Raw genomic sequence first — 21,629 nt, forward strand, 5'->3', positions numbered from 1 at the left:
CTTTGACCAATTCGATTCACTACAGAAAGAAGTTTTCACTTTTTCTTTTCTTAAAATATAAAAAAATCTGCTTTTAAGTCATTTTGGACTGCTTTAATACAGCAATTCGGTTTTTTATATCCTCGCCAAGATGCGGTCTTACCATTTTTAGGATTAATTTTTCCACTGCTATAATAATAATGATCTTCAAAATAGACATTTTCAGTTAGAATTAACAAAAATACATAGAAAACGTTCAAAAATATTGAAAAATCGAACTCTTGGCCCATTTTTTCTTTTTTGCTCATGAGTGTATATATATAAAATTAATATTGCTTCCATTAATTTTAATCTTTTTGTGGAATTATTTCGATGTGAAATTTTCGTGTTAATGATTAATATATTTCTTCTTTCAACAGAAGAATAAGAAGAGAGAAAAAAAACTGTTGTATTTAATCAAATGAACGTGCCTTGATAAAGATTTGCTTTCAATATATATATATATATATATATATGAGCAACCATTGTTAAAAACAACAGAAATTTGTTTAATTATAATTTTTCGATTTTTTAATTATCATTTTGTGTTAAAATAAAGAGAAAATTGATGAATGTCTCGTATGAACCACTAGAGGGGGTAGATGTCAGGCTTAGCCTGGTCGTAAAATACGCTTAAATATGACATTTTAATTCATCTAACTTTCGTATATATTATTATAGAATCGTGATTTCAAAAGTAAAAATGTATTTGGGTGCCATCAGCTAGAGTCGAAACCAAAAGCAAAACTGTAACATTCAAAGCTTGTGATGTTACAGCTGTACCAACGTTACACGCATATGAACTGATTAAGAATAAACTAAGATAAATGTACAAAATTTCAATTTTGACACATTTTAACACTTTAAAAACTATTTTAACTGACTAAAGACTCATAAAATAACAGTCCATAAAATAAAATTTGAGGTCTCTAACGTTGCTCTCCGAATATTAGTTTCAGAGAAGATCGAGTTTGAAAATATGGAGACAGACAGACAGACATAGTGAGTTTTATAAATTAGAGTAATGTTTTCAATTCCTCATCGAACCATGATCAGATGGAAAAGTATATGAACTACTATCAAGTTTTATAAAGCTCTGTTTTGTGTAAAAAAAAAGAAAAAAAAACAGAGAAAGGAGAAGAAAATCATGAAGGGCAGCAGAAAGAGGAACGTTTAATCAGTTAGATGACGTGAGAACGCTTTTATACTGTTTCAGGAAAGACTGACAATTTAAAAAAATCCGCCACACCGATACTTGAATCAGGGGACAAAATTGCATTATGCAAAGCATTTTTAATATATTATTACTGGTCGTATGCGATTTTATTAATTGGGGTTGTGGTTGTATGTAAATGACTCCGAGTATTTTTAATTCTATTTAAAATTGGTTTCGGAATGTATTATTTTAGTGCTATTAACTAGGACCTGTCTCAAATTGGAGACGGGGCAGATATGTTTTTGTGCAAGTTGACAAATGGAGCTAGAGTTTAAAAGATGCATGGTGTAGTGACAGCGTAGTGTAATGGTTGTATAACCAATGTAACTAATAACTTTATTAATACTTTATGAGAGTTACACTCTATCTAAAAAAGCATTCAAACAACATTAGTTCTTTCTAATGTTTTCAGGGCTGGGGAAGAGTTGTTTTTAAGTACAAGATTTGGGTTTTAAATTTCTCATAGTAAATGATGAGTTTAATTTTATTATCATTGTCAATTGGGGATATGTATCTATGTATAATATATTTATGGCTCGTTCTTCTAATTGAAAGTTTATTTACATCTGATTTGGTAGTATATGTTATGAGTTAGAGATAGGATGCTGGTATAATTATTATTAGTAGTAGGGTTTTTGAGTTTTGCAGCATCAATTTTATTAGATCATTTGCAATTAATATTTGTTTATTAATAATGTTACAGAACATCAGGTCAAATCAACATGTTAGCATAGGTTTCAAACCTTGAGCGCAATCAGGTTGAAAAATAGTGTTGTTTTTAGTTTATTCATAGTCAATTATACCCGGCTATCCTCAGCCATATTTAATCTTAGAAGAGGCGGAAGATCATTCTGAGAGGTGTTCCTGTTTTAGTATTTAATAATTGGAGGCTTTTTTGCAAAAAAACTAAAAAAGGTTTGGAAATAAATAAATAAATAAATAAAGAGAGAGAGAGAGAGAGAGAGAGAGAGAGAGAGAGAAATTAATGATTCCTCTAAAAATATATCCAAATCGGAAAGAAATATAAAAAGAAGTTCCACAGTATGAAGGACAACCTGCGAATTATGATTGTTAGTGTAATACTTATTTTGTTTAGATTATTTGCAAATTTGTCAACTACTTCAAAGTGGCACTTGCCTTGTTTGGAGTAAAGATTGAAAAAAAAAATGAGTTGTTTATAAATAAACTGAAATGCATTTCGGTAGATTATATTTCGTATTTGTTTACAAATGTGTTATATTTACGCTATTTCATTGTTTATTTTCATAAATGATTGATTAATTTTAAACACTAAACAACTTTCAGCACAGTACTATTAGTATTGGTGTTTAGTTTGTGTTGGATAGGGAGAGCATTCAAAACGGATGAACATCCATACATCCGTTTTTCCTTTTTCTTCTATTCTATATATATATATATATATATATATATATATATATATATATATATATATATATATATATATATATATATATATGCACATTTAAAATATATATATTATAGCTATGAAGTGTCACTAACCATATTCTTATAATAAACGGTGACATGATTTTGCCAAGGTAGAAAATGTGAAATGATTGACCAGAGTTTATAAATGTTTCACTTGTCCCGATCTTTCGAGAAGAGCTGACAGACTCAAGTAAATTAAATCATGCCTACATCTCTAACCGCTGTTGTCTGGGATCCTAGATAAGACAATAGTATATATATTTTTTTTTAAATGTATATCCCGTAGCATCATTCTTGTCCTGTTCATTTATTGCTAAAACTTTGTCATTTCAAATGAACTTCTCTCCAACATCCATATTTGTCTTTGCCATCTGTTTTGTTATCCTGAATAATTCATTCTCCTGCTCATCTCGCACATATAAACCTAGCTAGCACATATAAAATACTTAAATTCTTACAATATCTAGCAACTTACAAAATAAACAAAAGAAAACAGAAAAATACAGAAATCCTTACAAAACCTCGTTACATTACACACTTCAAATTACGATAATTAATCAAAAAGAAAATGTTATAATCATCTGTTTTAATCTAAGAACTCTCAGAATAACTATCCACCAATATCAAAAGGAGGAAATACATTCAAATACTTCCAGTGCTCGGCAACATACAAATCTTACCCTTTGAAAATTTGACAGAACTAAAAATAAAATGAAACTGAATTTTAACGAAAAAAATCACACACTTGTTACTAATCCAACAAATTTCATAAAAATTACAAAAATACGTTCATCACCCACATTCACAAATTTTGTTCAACTTCAAATTATGGTTTGAGAGAAATATTAACATGTCAAAGGTTTTTTTCTTGATTATTCTTTCTATGATATTCTATATTTCAGAAGAAGGATGATCAAAAGAAGTGAGTTTGGTTGCAATGGCTATGTAGACTGGTCATTGAAACGGAAGAAGGATTATTTTATATTCATTGAACCTTGCTAGTTTAACAATGGACAGAAGAAATATGATAAGACTTGGAGCTCGGCTTGAAAATACAGAGACAGCTAAGTAAGAAAAAATCTGTGTTGCAGACTTGTGATGATCAGCTTTGATAAGAGTTACAGTTACGTCGTCATGAAGCTACGCTTGTGAGTTTATTTATTCTCTGCTGACAGGGAGTCTGTCATCGAGAGCACAGGAAAGAGTAGGGTAGTGTGGCCCAGTCAATCTGAGCCGCACTTTGTTCTCTGACAGACTGCAAAATGTTGTACAGCTGAGGCTCGTCGACTTAATAACAGCTTAATTAACGAAACAGTCTGTTTGAGTCCGTTTTTGAAGTCAGGTGGGGTTTCTGTTGGAGTCAAATCGGAATAATCCCATGCTGTTTTGCTATTGTAACAGCGTCTCACGTTTATAAAGACTGTTCAATTAGAAGATAGTATTTATAATTGAAGGTCAGGAAAAGACTCTTGAGAGAAGAGAAAGATTTTGAAATTGTCTGCATCGTTTCTTTTCAGACTATTTTCCCCAGCAACAGTTATACTTGCATGGCGTTTCCACCAATATGTTCTTTGGTCTTCTTCAGCTATATAATTCATTTACGCATTCCCCTTTTATTTAAGTAATATGTAAGTTTCCGTTTTTTTTTAATTTTTGAACACATTTTATATACTTATATCGGATGTTTCAGAATTTTTTTTAATGAAAGAAAAATTCATGCATTGCGCTACATTTAGCCGAAATTTGTTAAAATATCACTGCTGATCAGGAAAATTGTTGTTGAAGTGATCAGTGTGTTGTATCGGTTCTGTTTCAGTTGAGGGCATTTTTATTTTTGCTTATCCAGAGTGCTCCATTTTGATGAGCGCAATATCACCACACATTAAACAGGCCTTCACACACCCAGCATATGTAGAGAGGTAGTAATTTGGCCCTTATTTTGTCTTAAAATATATTGGATAACTTATGAAAAGCTCCTTGCACAATAAATGATTTATAATATAATGACTGTAGCCCATTTTTCAACCGCGCGTTTGGTCGACATTGCTTCTGTCCAGTGTCAAAGAAGCAAAACTGGAATTGATGTTTTACTTGCAAATCGGCTTAGTCTTTTTTGTAATCTTAAAGTATATCATTATAGTTTCCCTAAAATGCGTCTAATTTCATGTAAAGCCTCTAAACACTTGAAAACATGAAAAAACGAAAAAAATGCAATGAAAATGACTCGTAAAGTCATCTAATATACAGTTGATTATAAAAGTTTTGAATTTGTTTTTATCAAGAAAAACTTTTTTCATAAAGAAGATAGGAGTGTTGGAAATATTAAACACCTAGAATTTATTACAAGCTTTCTAAAAGCCTAAATACATTTTTCTCACATAAACAAATTCACCATTTATAGTAGAGGTACATTTATTTAATTGCAAAAGACAAAAACTATATACATACATACATACATACATACATGATGGCAGCAAATTCGTTTTTGAATATTGTCATTATTTCATATAGAATATAAAATGCATATACATACATAGACACATATACACACATATACACACACACACACATATATATATATATATATATATATATATATATATATATATATACAGAAACGTATAAATATATTTGCCAACTTCATTGAATGTTTTGCCGTTTTAGGCTACAGCCAGGCTTTTTGTCATCGAGATACACAAGATGGTAAAAAGTGTATCTAATTCATATCAAGCAATGCCTGTGCTTGAGGCTTTTTATAGTGAGGGAAAACTTTGCACCGAGACAATCCCACTCTCTAAACAACTGCTACATTGATTCATAAAGAAGAGCAAGTCAACATCATTGGATGCAGCAGTTGCTGCAGGTTTTATATCAGAGGTTTCCTTCTCCTAGAGAGGTTGCCTTCACCATGGCTTACGGGAGTCCTCTCCACCCACCGTGCCATTTGATCCATGACTGGGACTTAGATTGCTAGGCACCAGAGCATACTCCATATGCCGGCAGATCATGTATGCTGCAGCTGACAGGGCCTAAGCTCTTCTGGAGGTTTTTGTCAGGGATGTCTCACTCTTAGCCTTTGATTAAAAGAACCTTGGCCCACAAGGCAGTGGAGGTCCAGTTATACAGTGCAGGACACTTGCCGTTCATCAGAGCCTCGTCTGCATGGCAGTGGTCATGACGTGCACGTGGGGTTGATTTGTCTGGGAGAAGCACAGTATGACGCTAAGACATCTGTGTGCTTTTAACACACGTCCACACCAGACCTTGACCACCCATACATACATACATACATACATACATACATACCCTTTTACGTTTTCAAGTTTTATAAAACTCTGTTTTGTGTTAAAATAAAAAAAGATAATCTATGTTCCAGATGTATCACTGACTTTTTCGATTTTTTGTCGAATCATCTTCAAGTGAAAACCTAAATGAACAAAAAGAAGAGAATTTCAATAGTCAGAAAAATTGTGGAGTTCTATTTCCAGTTATTTCTATTTGGTGGCGAATCTCTTCTAACCTTTTTGCTTGATCACGGTATATGTGTTGTGAGAGTTTGTTTTAAATTAAAATTTATAGCAGGTTAATACTTATGGAAAATCACCACCACTACCACCACCACCACCACCACCACCACCACCACTACTACTACTACTACTACTACTACTACTACTACTAATAATAATAATAATAATAATAATATGAAGAAGAAGAGAAAAGAAGAAGAAGAAGAAGAAGAACAACAACAACAACAAGATGGACATTTAGTCGAAATCTTAGAGTTCGATTAATCTGTGAAAATTTTGCATATAGTAACAATATCTTTTTATGTTAATGCCCCTTGTTACTATATGCAAAATTTTCATAGATTAATCGAACTCTAAGATTTCGACTAAATATTATCATCATTAAGTATATAGGTTGGATTTTACTCTATGTATCAGAATTATAAATTTCAGCATTATATGTTAAGAGCAAGCAAACAGAAATAGGGCTTTTATCATTTTTTTCTCACTTTCTTTCTTTTTTCTCCCTTTCTTTCTTCTTTCTTTAACATTACTAGGCTTTTTCTTTTTTAACATTACTAGATTTTTAACATTACTAGATTTTTAACATTACTAGATTTTTAACATTACTAGATTTTTCTTTTTTAACATTACTAGATTTTTAACATTACTAGGTTTTTACTTTCTTTTTCTTTTTCGTTTTCTTTCCTTTCCTTTCTCGCCGATTAACTCTTAGCATGAACCTTGACATATTTTTTGAATCGTGTCAAATCCTGTCTAGACATTTCATATTCAGGATTAATAAGTTAGACACTCCCTTTATTTTATTTATTTTCTTTTTCTTCCTTTCTACCCCTCTCTTAAAGTTAAATCCTCCTACCACTTCCTTATTTTTACAAGATAGACTGTAAATCTTGCAATTTAATAATATAACATTATAACATTTTCACTTGTGCTGACTTACAAATATAATCTTGATAACAAAAACTGCATCTGATTTTTAAAAACTATTTTTGCTTTGGTTTCATAAACAATTCTTTTATTTAATTATTTTTATTTTCAATTTCATTTAATTTAATTTCAATTTAATTTTATTTGCCTGTCTACGGATATATTTTGGTTTTTATTCACAAATTGATTGAAAACTTGAACTGAATTTTGAAACTGATACATGGAAAAAAATTTTCCGGATTGATATAATCAAAGAGTTCCCGGATGTGGAAATAATTATATATTGGATTGTTACCAGCTTCCTTGGATTTATTACGATATGCGTTGGATATTTTTACCTGCCGAATACAGGATTAAGCATACACTTTCGATTTGAAGCTCAATATTTTTTTGCTGCATCAATATCCAATTCCCTTATTCTATGTAGCTAAAATGATTTAAAAACTTTAAAAGTATTTAATTTAATTTTCTGTTTATTACCTTTAGCAAATTAGATGCAAATCTTTTATAATATTTGCTAATATTTTTCCTCCGAGGAGATGTATAAACATCGAAAACTCATGGGCTAAGGAAATATATTTTACTATACTGTATTCTTTGTCTTGCATACAATAAAATTTCTATATTTGAAATTTAACTTTTTCAAATCACAAATTTTAAATTCCTTAATTATGATATATATATATATATATATATATATATATATATATATATATATATATATATATATATATATATATATATATGCACACATAAGTGTGAGGCACAAATGTGACTGTCACTAGGTTATTTTGCAGCATTCTTTAAGAAACTTGCTCCCATTAAATTTTTATCTAGTTTTATTTGTAGAGAGAAAAATGCTGTCGACAGGTGAGGATGTGTCACACTGCTCCCCAGAACAACAGACAGTTTTTTTTTTGGTGGGAAGAGATTAAAAAAAGTCTCGCTTTCCGACAACATTAGCTAATTTGGGATGAGGGATACTAGTAAATAATAAAAGTCAAGGAAAATTTCTTTTCTTTTCTTGTTTTGTTTGGAAAGGAAAAGAACTATTCATGCAAATAAATCTGCTACAATATTGTGTGCGGGTGGGAGTGGGTCATTAGTAGGAAGAGAATGGAAAGGCCATTGTTTTGGGAAAGGGTTTGTTTAGTGAGAGGGGTTAGGGTTAGTTTTGATAGAAGAGGTAAGAAGATGGGAGATGCAGACTAGAGAAGGATCGCGGAGATGGGGGGGGTAGAAAATGTCGATATTTCTCCAAAATTCTGGAAATGACAGCTTGGAATGAAACTGTCTTCAAAATCCACTTTTGCCTGGAGCTACACACACTTGTCAGTTTGAAGGAGACCTAAAGAGGCCTCCCTTTTTTCTCCCCGTCCTTCTCCTCCTACTACCTTTTCTATTTTCACCCCTTCTTTTAGGCCCCCCTCCCCTTCATTTTCATACCGCACCCTCCTGCTATGTACATCTTCCACTTTTCTACTTGTATTTTTCCTCCTCCTATTTATCCTCTTTTTCATTACCATTTTTCGCCTTCTTTTTTCATGCACTCATCTCATTTTACTCTTCTAATTTTTCGGAACCTTTTCTTTTTACTATTTTTCCTATCTTTACATCATTTAAATAAATACACCTGTCTCCCCTCCCGGTTCTAATTAATTTACAATTATTGAATTTTATTTTCGTTTTTTTTTCAAAATCTTCTGCAAAATGATGTGCACACATGTTATTTTTTTTTATAACTGGAGACATTTCTCTCCAAATTTCTTTCTTTTTTCTTTCAATTCCACTTCTCTTCTTTTTCTAATTCACTTATACGTAATTATTTTTCTTTTCATTCATAAGTTTTCTTTGATCATTCTAACGATCCAATCATCTATCATATGCAGAAAAGTCGCATTTTCTGTCTGTAAGTATACATCATTGTATTCGGGGAGTTCTGAAGCTGGATATTGTCTAAAACATTCCGTAATAATAATATAACAAAGAAAAGAAACACTTCCCAACTATTCATAAAACGTCCAAGAAGATTCAGGTAAAATGCATAAAAAAACTAAAAAAACTAATATGTTTAGTCTGTCTTTCTTTCTTTTGCAAATTTTAAATAAAGGAAGGTGAAAGGGAATATTTTTGACCAGGGTGGGTGTGTGTGTGTGTGTGTGTGTGTGTGTGTGTGTGTGTGTGTGTGTGTGTGTGTGTGTGTGTGTGTGTCTGCGTGTGTGTTCTTAAACTGCATCATTTGGATAAGTATATTGCATTTTGATTAAAGGTAGTGCAATAGTATCATGGTATCATACGTCCATTGAATGAAATATGTTGTAAACTCCCCCTACAATTTAAGAGAAAGACCTACGTAGCTTTATATATTTTAAAATTACATTAATCAGAGAATACGTTGATCGGTGTGTTTTGTTTGAATCAAAGGACTTACAATAATATTGTAGCGTTTACATTTGTATCAGTCGTTCATAAACAGAAATTAAGCAATAAACTTATCACAGAGTTTTGCAAATAGACCCCATATACATTTATATTGTAAAACTACATCAGCCTTGTTACTTGTATACGTATATTTCAGTTGGGTCAAAGAAGTATAATTGTTATATAATGAAATAAAGGCAGTGAGTCCATTGTTAATGGTGTTACAGTGAGAGTTGATAACCATCAATCTATTAGCATCTGATACAAAAGTATGTCTATAGTTTTTTTTTTTGTAGGAATGAAGTAAGAAGTTGTGTGCGGTAAAAAAGTGGCAATTTTGGGGTTTTTGATGAAACATTCTGGACTACTAATTCTTATTTTCTGTGTTGCAGTGGCGACCACTCCGTGTTGAGCTGACCAGGGACTAATGAAAGATGACAGTAACAACATACTGAGCAACAGAACTGACCTGGTTTCAGTCAATAGGTTGTCTCAGCAAGGAACAATTAAAAGGAAAGTGTCACAAATGACACAACCACTAGAGATAGAACAGGAGAAATAAGCTAAGAAAGGAAGACGGAAAGAAAGAGAAAACAAATTTACTAAATTGTAAGTAGAACTCGGACAATACCTACATACATCTGAGGAAGAAGAATACAGAAGTAAACCGTTAAGGACATTTTAAATAACAACAAAAAAATTATGAACGAAAACATGATATACGATTTAATTTCATGATAATGTTTAGTGCAATTTTGAAAAAAAAAACTACTCTAAATTAACTGTAATAGATGATGATTATGGTGATGGTGGTCGTGGTGATGATGATGAAGAGCAAAAGAAAAAGGAAAGATGAGTTACAGCTGAGCAAAATTTCTGTTGTATGACAAGAAATTAACATAAACTAAGGTTTATTTTGAGTTGTTTCTGAATGATACATTCACGAATTTACGAATGACATTACTACAAAATTGTATATCAAAACAAAACTAATGACGAAAATATAAATGGGTGAGATCGAGTGGCAGCATTCCTTTCATGAACAAATGAAAAACTAGATACCTTTTTTTTTCAATTTGTTCATATGGCATTGATGTGAACACCTGTTGTCCGCCTCTCTCTTCTTTCTTTTGTTTTTTCTTAATTTAGTCGAGTTAAATTATTTTATGAACCGCTATAAGAATGTGTTAGGCGATTCGTCTAAGAGAAAAATAAAGGTCGGATAAATTGTGTAAATCATTGGATAACGTATTTCCAATTTGATAATGTAATTTAACTATTTGGGACAGACAAGATTTCTATAGGTATTCTAAATGATGTGACGTAGAATATTGGCGAATACAGAGCTAGGCGAAAGAATCATCAAGAAATATTTGTATCCTAGGGTGTTATGGGGTAGATTGTGCTTTAACCAAAATGAGAGGGCAAAATTTTAGGAATATTAAAAAAAATAACTAATACTGTTTGAAGAGAGAGAGAGAGAGAGAGAGAGAGAGAGAGAGAGAGAGAGAGAGAGAGAGAGAGAGATGGGGGGGGGGAGAGGGAGAGAGAGGAGCAAGTTTCGTTTTTTTTTCTTTTAGCGCAATATCAACTATTTTTGAGGTTATTTAATAGCGAAATGATATGCATAATTAAAACTATTAGTTCTATTAATCAAATCCAAGATGCCAGTTTCACACATAAAGGGAGAAAAATTGCAGTTCAATGGAGGTTCATGCCTTTTCCGGCGGTGGTAGTGTTTAAATAACCACAAAAGATTTGATATGATTTGAACTTGGCATAGATAATTCCATAGTCTGCAAATGGTATCCATTAGACCAAACATTTACTTTCCTTTCATACTTCTATATGTACGGACGACAGACAGATAATAAATCATAGTTGAATATAATCTACAACCCTCACATGAATAACCTAAGCATTTCATGAAAATTTTGTTGAAATCATGCTTGAAATGGCAAAGGCTTACATGCCCAGATGTAATAATCAGTAAATTAAGATTTTCTAGAAGTAGATCGAGCTTTTTCAACATCAAATTTAGAGAAACTACTAGATTTGTCTCCTGTTCTATGTCGAATAACTTTTATAATTATGCGAACGATGATTAAGGTTATTTTGTAATATATTTTTTATTTAAGGTTCAGTAGGTTGAATTCAGGATTTACTCCTTTTTTGTCCTTATAATTAAATTCTGATCCAATGATACCAATATGCATGTAATAATAAAATAATTTCAAAACAGTTTTACCTTCCTTTTTCGTTCTATTAAATATGAAAGAAATGCTAAGCTCTAATAAGAAGTGAAGAGGAGGGAGGATGGGGTATGGAGGGGAGCAAGGTAGGCGCGAATTGACACAGAATTCACATGTATTACCATTTAGAAACAGCATTTTTTACTTCTTAATCTTTTTTTTCTTTTAATATCATTCGAGACTTTGCAAAGCTGAAATAAGCATTAGATTCCACCTCAGTAATTAATGAAGGATGGCAGGCGAGAATGTCGCCCATCTTGAATTGAAATCCTGAAATCTAACCAGCTACAAAGAAAACAAGGATAAAATAGAAATCAATAGAAAAAAAAAAGAAATTATCCTAAAGAACAAAAACAACAAAAAGATTATAATTAGGAAAAGATCAAAGACTCTTTCTCTCACTTTCTGTCTCTCCCCTTTCTCCCTCCCTCACCCTCTCTCTCTATTTCCCCCCTCTGTCTCTCACTATCTCTCTCTCCTTTCATACTAAGAGATTCAAAACCTTATAATAAGTCTAGTATCCTTAACTAACCTGCCAACCTTCATTTTCTGTTAGCAAATAAATATTTCTATTCTTTGTACAACCAAAACAAAATTATTTGACATGCGTCTTAACAGACATTTGGAAAATGAAACGGCTCTGCACACTGTGTGCAAGTTTCGTTGTCATAATGACTTATGACTAAATCTATGAACCCTTTGAGCACTACCCACCAGAATTATCCTTTAACTGTTCGTGGAATTTCTCTGTTTTCTTATTTGTTGATTTATGCATGGAAATTCATTAACATCCTTTGTTAGCTGCTTGATCCTGCACGCGTTTCTTTTGTGATCTTGCAAAACTGGGGAAATGCTGCCTGCAAATAAGTTCATACTCCGAAAAAAGACAGAATCAATACAAATGATTGAAGATGAGAAGAGGTTAATTCAACTAAACCAGTGACCAGGAGTAAGCAGAAAGAGGATGATAATTACCGGTTGATCATCTTTTATTATGTATTTCTAAAAGTATCTGTGCACAGTTCTCAGCACACTTTTTTCTCACTCTGTCTTTTAGTCATATGGCGTCATATGACGTCATATCCATTTCCAGGAAACAGGTCGGTGACATCTGAGTGCACGTGTTGATTCTCTGAACCCAATTTCCTATGTGCTAATGCTGCGCTGTGAACTTTACTCATCAGATATTTACTAGCGAACGTTAATGTTGATGAAATATATTATTAATAGGTTTGGCGATAATCGACTGCCAATTAAGTGAAGATGCAAGCATATTAAAGACATGGCTGTAAATATTGAATTTGTAATCGTTCTAAAGACCTGATCTTGATGTCAACAATACCGTCCATTCTCTAAAAACTTGAGGCAGATGTCTTAAATGTTCTGCAACAAATATTTCTTCCAACACAGCATGCAATTAGCTGTTACATTTATACCCCATATGGTTTTTGCTAGATCTTAGAGGACATAATGGACTGATTTTATTATGAAGTCTATTCTACTAAAGTCTACGTCAGCAATATATCTTTTGCTGTTCAATTTCTTTTCAGTAACTCCTTTTAATAATGTCCTAATATATATATATATATATATATATATATATATATATATATATATATATATATATCGGCATCCACCATGTTATTTGGTTTTAAATTATATCTTGCTTCACTAATTTGTGAGCGTGACCATCTTTCTCCAACAAGCACAGACAAAACAATGAACTTTCATAAGCCATATTTTTAATAATGCGTTTGCACGAGTTATAAAAGAATCAATACCTACAAATTCTTCACCGCAATATCATTAAATATTTTAAGTTTCTCAAAATATTTTTGATATAGCACCAAAAATAAAGTATTAACCTTTATTATCATTTTCTAATCTCCCCGTTTCTATAAAACGCTAACAATAATATTTCACCCTTTCATATGTGCAATACCGGGTTCAGATATCTCCTCCTCCAAAGAAAAATACAGCAAAGCATACAAAAACACCGGTGCTCTCATGCGCACTCCTTAGTAGATGTTGTGTTGAAAATTCGCTTGTCACAGTGTTATTTTGTTTAAGTTGTTTGAGATCGAAAATTGACAGTTAAATCGATTTCATTAATTATATATTATATCCGATTAGGCATTTCTGTTGATAACATACACATCGAGAAGTACGCTGGTAACGTGCGATTGTTACAGATATGCACCATTTTTATTCATTCTATGATCATTTTCTATGTAATTGTCCTATAGATCTTTCTGTTCTTCTAAATATATTTCCTGTTTTTTGTTAGCCGATCATTTTTAATTCGTAAAATATACTACGTGTGTATGTGGATAGATTAGAATTTAGAAGAAGAGGGAGATAAAAGGAGAGAAAGAGAAAAAAATATTTTGTTAAAATTTTGTATTACAAATAAAAATAATATTTTTCTTTTGTCCCCTTTTTTCTCATTTATCCTTATGATTCTTTAAGCATTCTATTTTTATTTATTAGCTTCTGTTGAAAATAAAAGGTGTAGACATAATTTTGCAATGGAGTCCGGTATATTTACAACTAATTAAAGTAATGAGACGATATGCAAATAAATTGATACATAGCATAAAATAAAAATTGTAAATGTAATAGAGGAAAAGCATTTGCAACTTTAAATTAACCGTACTTCACAATTAACAAAAAAAAAAAAAATAAATAAAAACCTAAAAACAAAAAAAAAAAACACATTAACATATTTGCATCAGAAAAACATGTGGTTTTTGGAAAACAGTTTTGTCACTTGTGCTTAATTATCACTTTGTACACAAGATATATTGTCAGGTCTTAAAGCAACTAAGAAATCGTCAAACAATGTGCATATTTAACTCCGATGAAGAAAGCGAAATAGGTTTTAAAGTGGCAAATCTGTGCAGCCTTAGAAATGCTATCAAATTATCACCAACGTAAAAAGGCAGCCTTAGAAAAATTTCCATTAAACAAACATCCCTTTTCAGCTTTAGTAATCAGTGTGATCGAGACAAACTCCGTCCGGTAGTTGTCCTTGAAATACAAAGTCAAACCCAACCTATGTGTCCACTGACTTTATAGAGTTGCCATGTAAGCAACAGCTGAGATGGCCTTCCTGACATCTGACAACACAGCTATGACAAGCTAAGCGCCAGTTCTTCTTCTTCCCTGCCAATTGCAAATGGTAATAACATTTTTTTTTAAATTGTCATAAAAGCCATATAAATAAAATATGCAAGAGTCTGTGGTCTGACTGCCATGCCAGTAATAAACCTAAAATCAAACTAAAGATAAGATGTTGTCATATTTCACCAGATTTATAGTCCATATGGAATCAAAATATTCATAAAAAAGAATTCGGTTTTATTTTATTCCTTGCATTTGTACCTATACGTACTAAAATTCTTTTATATACGCGATTAACAACTCGAAGTTAAGTTATAGAGAGTGGGAGTAGGTTTGCCAATCACACTAAAGTCACAATCCTGATACAACTTCTGGCATGCTTGTAGTTCTTAATTTATGAATAAAATACTCTAATCCCACTCAAAGTGTTAACATATCTCTTGAAAATCAACTTTTACTTCCACAAGAATTGTATCAGCTATGTTATATATTTTTTCTATTTTATTACACGAACCTTTAAATAAGTGTGCGGGGGTGTGGGGATTTCTTATTGATCTTGGGAAACGATAAATAAATCTTACCTCGAAGATTGTTTTACTAAGAAAATCGCCCATATTTTATTTGGACATAGATAAATAATATTTTTATTTATTTATTTTTTAAAGTCGACGGACATGTTTCGAGGTTCCTATCTCTATTCAGCATAGCTTGACTGTATCGACTTCAACCCTAGACCATGTGTATTACAGCCCGGCGCATTAATCGTTACGCTATGAAGTCCTAGAAATTTTTACTGTTTATAAACTTATGTAGATTTCTTGCTGATTTTTTAAACGATAATAGTAAAAAGAAATAAATAATAAACAAATAATATATATATATATATATATATATATATATATATATATATATATATATATATATATATCATTTTTTTGTGTGTATTGATATTCGTATTAAAATCCCTTTTGTCTATTTATTTAAAAAGAAAATACAACTTTGTTATATATGGGTCGTGGGATTGCATTCTCCAGCAAAAGATCTAATTTTCATATTGTTTTAAATATTCATTTCAATTAACTTCCTATCACTTTGTTCGGTTTTCTTATGGGATGATCATTTTTGTATATATTTATGTATACGTATATATTTTTGTTTCAAAAAAATACTTACAAAAATCCTCCTAGAGTTTTTTTTTTCTACAGACATAGAACTTAATATATGGTGTATTTAAACCCATGCGAAACTTTATATATGGGTTTTAGTCAGGAAAAATCGGTACAAAAGTGTGAAAATTTTAAATAATGAAATTTGCCAGGTGAAGGTCGAATGACGGCATTACGAATATGCTTGCATAACGTAGTAGCTATTAGTTCATGTTTTAATTTTAAACCTTGCAGCAAACATGTTTTCATAATTCAGTCAGCAGAGGGAAAAATAAATTGTGAGCTAAATCGATTCGATTTCGATTTTCGCTGGTGGCGCACGAGCCATTTTTTAAGAAAACTTTTTAAATCAGTACTATATATTGGATCCAATATAATGTAATAATAAATGCGAAATGTGCATAAATCAAAATATCATATTTAAGCGTACTTTACGACCTTGCAATGTCGGGACGTCTGCAGGTGTGTGCGCCATATATGTATGTATGTATGTATGTATGTATGTATGTATGTATGTATGTATGTATGTATGGTCCTTAATATAAGTATAGATCAACGTTTTACAATTGATATTAAATAGATAACGCTATCAATGTCTGCAACTAAATTTTTACGGCCAGAGAAAATGTACTAAGGCAACTTGAGAATATTAATAGCTATATGATAAACATAACTATAAAGATTTTTTTGCGAAAAATTAATCGATAATAAAATAGGAATGCAAAATTCTTTCGTCTAATCTGAAATTGACCAACCTGCAGTTAACCCTCCGTCTTTTTCACCTATTTTTACTCCTTCTTTCCCCCATCTCTTCCAATACCTCAACGCTCTTGGTCATTTAAATTAATTCGTTGTCGTTCCTTTTTTAAGTAAAAATAAAAATATATATATAAAAAGAATAAATCTGAATTTGGTCTTGAAAATTACATCTGGCCAAATGAGGTGGCCACTTTGAAAAGAGGTATTGCATAAACATGTATGCGCATATATATATATATATATATATATATATATATATATATATATATATATATATATATATATATGTATATATATATTAATTTGTGACTTATTCATTTTGTTAATTAAATTAAATTTGTTTTTGTTAATTTAATAATTTCGTGAAAAATAGTTTGACAATCTTTTCCATGAATTGCAGTATTTTTGAAAAGCTTTTCAGAAAACCTTTAATATTTAACCAAGTTTGTGTCTCGACGTTTCTTCTTCAATGCTGTTTTTATTACCTTCTTTGCCAATGAAAATACGTCTTTATAATTATCAGAAGCCATAGTTGAACGACTTTATGGCAAATTGAAATATGAAATTGAAAGCTACAAGACGAAAAAGTGACGGGCTTAGGTAAGGCTGGGAAGAATAATTAATTGAAATCTGTGTTCTATTTCAATTAATTATTCTTTAAATAACTTCCTTGTTTTTCCAAACTTACAAATATTTTCATTACGTTTCAAAGATTTATTTTATTTATTTTAGTAAAGTTACTATTTCAGGTTAATATACACGTAAGATTGGGTTTTGGTTGGTTGGTTGGTTGGTTGTTTTTGTTGTACGGCATATCAACCCTTTTCAGGTTATTTAATGGCGAATCCAAAGATTTTGAAGAAAATTTTTTAATAGAATATATTTGTTTTTTGCAAGTCAGTTTCTATTTAACCCATAGTTGGGACCCTAACAGCTGCTACCAATCCGGGTCAGAGTGGACCTGGGAGCAATGGCAATTAAAGAGTGGCTCCACACTCCCCAAAGCCCGCAAGCTGGGGCCTCACCATCGGATATAGTTTAAGGTCATATCCAGGACCCCCATTGAGGGACTTTTACCCTCTGCAGGAGGGGGGGGGGGGCAGTCGGCGTATTCTAATGCCCCACCGACAGGGCCGTGGGTTTTGGTGAATTAAATTATTATGTGATTTGGAAAGTTTATTTGAATTAGTTAAAATATAAACTTGGAAAATGCGGTAATGTTCGTGTTAATGAATATGTCATAATCTTTTTTGAAGGCCCAATCTCTCTCTCTCTCTCTCTCTCTCTCTCTCACACACACACACACACACACACACACACGTATATATATGTTATATATATATATATATATATATATATATATATATATATATATATATATATAGCTACTTCATTTACTCACATAAAATTATTATACGAAAGTATAAATTTATGCATTAACTTTAAGTATTTACTTCAAAAGTGCTAAATACGTAGGAAGAGCTAGTTAGTAAGTTATAAAATATGTATGGCGATTAAGCTACACTGAATATTCCGAGTTTCATCCATTCTAGGACTCTTCAGGCTTATGCGCGAATTTTGTGGTTGTCTGTCGTTTTTATATACGCACCTTCTATTAAGATTTTAGTTAGCCAATTAGCTTTCTAGTATCCACCGCGCCCTTCCTCTCAGCCAATGAACATGCACTTACCGGACAAAGGCCTATTTGACCTCTGGTGGACTTGTTCTTTTGTGTGTGCTCTATTTAGCCTGGATATTTAGTTTCTTGACCTGTTTTAAATCTAGGTTAGGGTTTTTTTATGTTAGTTTATATATATATATATATATATATATATATATATATATATATATGTGTGTGTGTACATATATACATACACACACATATACATATATATATACATACACATATACACATATATATATACATACATATATGTGTGTTAGTTTATGTATATTCATATATATTTTATTTATTTATTTGTTTTTTTCCCATTGTTTTTGTTAGTTTTGAAACTATTTTGTATCGCTATCCTAGAGTAAATTTTTTCTTGTGAACACAGTTGTTCGCTATTTCTCTTCTACAGTCTAATAGATGTTGGGGTTCTTTAAAGTACAGGATAGCAAATTTTTCATGAAGGCATAATCTACATGGGTCGTCTAGGTCTATACACGTGGTAGCTTGTCTTATTATTTTCCATTCGACTACCGGCGAATGTCCGCTTTCCTTGAGTTCCCAGTATTTATTTGCTAGCGTTGTTTTCATACGGTGTTTTTTTTTTATTGTTGAATGTACTTTTGTGGTCATAATATCGAGTTTTGAAATCTAAAGAAGTCATACCTACGTAATATTTCTTGTTATTCGGGTTTTCTTTCGCAAATATTGTGGCCTCGTAAACTACGGTTTTGGTTAGACATTTATTTTGAAGTGGGCAAAGTGTGCAGTGTCTAGAGTTGTATTTATCTTGTTCATTATTAGTATTTTTATTTTTATTTCTAATATGATTGTTGTTGTCCGGGCTTGGTTTATTATTATTATTATTATTTATTATTATTATTATTATTATTATTATTATTATTATTATACTAGCTGTGTTAGCTGATACATCCGCTTTTAGGCCTAATGTTTTCATTTCCTTGTGTATGATTTTCTTAAAGTTATTTCCCTTGACTTTCTTGAGTCTTTTATTATATATATATATATATATATATATATATATATATATATATATATATATATATATATATATATAAACTAGTATAAAATTTGCGTATAAGTCTGAAGAGTCCTAGAGTGGATGAAACGCAGAATATTCAGTATAGCTTAATCGCCATATATATTTTATAACTTACTACATATATATATATATATATATATATATATATATATATATATATATATATATATATATATATATATATATATATATATATGAATTAAACAATGGTTAAAACAACAGAATAATCTGCTCTATAATACAGAGTTATTTTTAAATTATTCTGGCGATCTTTTCAGTGTGTAAAGAAAAAATGCGATATATTTCATATGTACCACGTACGTTTTCGACCCTCTGTTGAATCATCTTCTTTTGACATAAACAAATGGACAAAAATCTAACAAGAACGAGAAACGCGCACGTAAAGTCATTAGACGCTAAAGAACGATTTTGTATTGTTCGAGGAAAGATGTTAAAAATTAAAATTCCGCGACGCCAGAATTAGTGTCAGGAATAAAATTTTATTACATTACAATATTTTTATGTTTTTTTCTTCTCCGAAGTTGAGTTGAGTCTAAAAATAATCCGTAAAAATATTGTACAAGATGCACATCCCCAATTGACAATAACAATAAAACGAGACTCATAATTTAATTTACCATAATTTATCATAATTTACCAGAAAAAATTTAAATTCGTAATTAATTAACCATAAAATATTTAAACTCATAATTTAATTTACCATAATTTACCATAATTTATCAGAAAACATTTAAATACGTAATTAATTTACCATAAAATATTTAAACTTATAATTTAATTTATCATAATTTACCATAATTCACTATAAAAAATTTAAATTCGTAATTAATTTACCACAAATTTTCCATAAAAATTTAAACTCATAATTTAATTTACCATAAATTTAAATAATTTACCATGAAAAAAATGTAAACTCAGGATTTGATTTACCATAAATTTACCATAATTTACCATAAAAATATGTACACACAAAATTTAATTTACCACAGATTTACCATAATTTACCATAAAAAATGTACACACATAATTTAATTTACCATAGATTTACCATAATTTACCATAAAAAATGTACACACATAATTTAATTTACCATAGATTTACCATAATTTACCATAAAAAATGTAAACTCATAATTTAATTTTCCATAAATTTACCACAATTTACCATAAAATATGTAAACTCATAATTTAATTTTCCATAAATTTAGCATAATTTACCATAAAAAATGTACACACATAATTTAATTTACCATAGATTTACCATAATTTACCATAGAAAATGTAAACTCATAATTTAATTTACCATAATTCACCATAAAATATGTAAACTCATATTTTAATTTACCATAAATTTACCATAATTTACCATGAAAAATGTAAACTCATAATTTAATTTACCATAAATTTACCACAATTTACCATAAAAAAACTGTAAACTCATAATTTAATTTACCATAAATTTAATTAATTTACCATAAAAAATGTAAACTCATAATTTAATTAACCATAAATTTACCATAATTTACCATAAAAAATGTAAACTCATAATTTGATTTACCATAAATTTACAATAATTTAACATAAAAAATGCTAACTCATGATTTAATTTATCATAAATTAAAATACATTACCATAAAAAATGTAAACTCATCATTTAATTTACCATATATTTACCATAACTCACATTAGAAAATGTAAACCCATAATTTGATTTACCATAAATTTAAATAATTTACGATGAAAAAATGGAAAATAATAATGTAATTTACCATAGATTTACATAATTTACCATAAAAATGTAAACTCATGATTTAATTTACCATAAATTTACATAATTTCCATGAAAAATGTAAACTCATAATTTTATTTACCATAATTTACAATAAAAATGTAAACTCATAATTTAATTTACTATAAATTTACATAATTTCCATGAAAAATGTAAACTCATAATTTTATTTACCATAATTTACAATAAAAATGTAAACTCATAATTTAATTTACTATAAATTT

General features: G+C 30.3%; 1 protein-coding gene and 1 long non-coding RNA gene across 5 annotated transcripts in view; one reads left to right on the forward strand and one right to left on the reverse strand.

Annotated features, from left to right (window-relative positions):
- The window catches only part of LOC145291333 (uncharacterized), a 163,693-nt gene extending 153,634 nt beyond the window's left edge, over nucleotides 1-10,059 (forward strand). Inside the window, exon 3 of the long non-coding RNA XR_013869385.1 lies at nucleotides 9,954-10,059. This is a non-coding gene — a long non-coding RNA (uncharacterized LOC145291333). The remainder of the gene's footprint in view (nucleotides 1-9,953) is intronic.
- Nucleotides 1-21,629, reverse strand: part of LOC145291330 (receptor-type tyrosine-protein phosphatase N2-like) — a 1,723,320-nt gene that overhangs the window by 341,533 nt on the left and 1,360,158 nt on the right. The window lies entirely within an intron of this gene.

The sequence above is a fragment of the Euprymna scolopes genome, chromosome 12, assembly GCF_053919585.1.
Source record: "Euprymna scolopes isolate OS-2025 chromosome 12, ASM5391958v1, whole genome shotgun sequence".
Lineage (NCBI taxonomy): Eukaryota > Metazoa > Mollusca > Cephalopoda > Sepiida > Sepiolidae > Euprymna > Euprymna scolopes.